The sequence below is a fragment of the Branchiostoma floridae genome, chromosome 4 (genome assembly GCF_000003815.2).
Source record: "Branchiostoma floridae strain S238N-H82 chromosome 4, Bfl_VNyyK, whole genome shotgun sequence".
In the NCBI taxonomy this organism is placed as follows: domain Eukaryota; kingdom Metazoa; phylum Chordata; class Leptocardii; order Amphioxiformes; family Branchiostomatidae; genus Branchiostoma; species Branchiostoma floridae.
In genome coordinates this window covers 8,698,557-8,699,942 of record NC_049982.1, presented here as the reverse complement: position 1 = coordinate 8,699,942, position 1,386 = coordinate 8,698,557, and the positions used below count along the sequence as shown (strand labels likewise).

The 1,386-nt window shown below is 39.0% G+C and overlaps 1 protein-coding gene across 1 annotated transcript in view; it reads left to right on the top strand.

Annotated features, from left to right (window-relative positions):
- The window catches only part of LOC118413204 (mucin-5AC-like), an 11,243-nt gene that overhangs the window by 1,720 nt on the left and 8,137 nt on the right, over positions 1 to 1,386 (top strand). The gene's annotated exons all lie outside the window — the stretch shown is intronic.

Sequence of the window (1,386 nt, the reverse complement as noted above, 5' to 3'; positions counted from 1 at the left end):
CTTCAATGACAACCGACGAATCTACAGCACTGACAACCAAGTCTACAACGGCACAAACAGCGCAGCTGACAACTCAAGCCACAACGACGGTAAACAACACTTAACGATTCAAAGTATCATTCCAAAATGTGCCAAAATGATTTAGCTAGCTATTTGACTTTTTTGGACGAAATTCTTTAATGATCCTCAAAGTTTTCTTACCACTATGGGTTGCTAGAGAAATTCTATACGGTCATTGAACGGCAAAAAATACTTTTCTTTTCTATCAAATGCAGAGGCAAACTACATTAAGTACAACTCATAGAACAACAATTCCCACCAGTGTTTTAACTACACACAAGACAACTGACGTATCCACACAATTGACCACAAAACCGACTACAGTATCGACCACGCTACGGACAACACTACCCTCCACTACGGTACAGAATTGAACTATTACTGTCGAATGCCAGAGTCATGTTAAAGCTTTGACGATGTCTTGACTGTTATCTTGACATGTACTGTCCAGTTTTAAATTCCTGTCATATGTCGTTTGACTAAACCTTACTTCTTCCATCGTTATCTCGAAGCAATAGATTCAAGACCAAATTTCGTCTTTATCTAATACAGAGACAAACTACATTAAGTACAACTCATCAAACAACAATGCCCACAACTTTTCTCACCACGCACAAGACAACTGACGAATCCACACTATTGACAACAAAACCAACTACAATAGCAACCACGCTGCGGACAACCCTACCTCCAACTACGGTACAGTGACTATGCAGACCTGAGTCTCATTTTGGAATGCCAATATCATATGAATTGTTTAGATGGCTTCTTGACTGTTTTCTTTCACTGTCCCACCGATGAATTCTAACATGACTTTAGACTAACTTTTACTTCATCCTGACAACGCAAAAATTTCACACTTATTTCCACTTTATTCAATGCAGAGACAAATGACATTAAAAACAACTCATAGAACAACAATGCCAACCACTCTTTTGACTACGCTCAAGCCCACTGAGGAATCAACACTTTTGACCACAAAGCCAACTACAGTGTCGACCACACTACGGACAACTCTACCCACAACTACGGTACAGCAACGCATCAGAGCTAATCTTTTTAAGAAAAGGAACTAACCGACTCATATGCGGCTTGTAGACGGCTTCTTTGACCAACTTCTTTGATAGGCTTTCTTAATTCTATTATAATGACGTATAATTACTTGTCTTTATTTTCCAACATCATTAAGCGAAACATAAAACATCTTATTTTCCCACATCTAATACAGACACAAACTACCCAACGTACAACTCAGCAAACAACAATGCCTACAACTAGTCTTACAACGTCAATGACAACCGACGAATCTACAGCACTGACAACCAA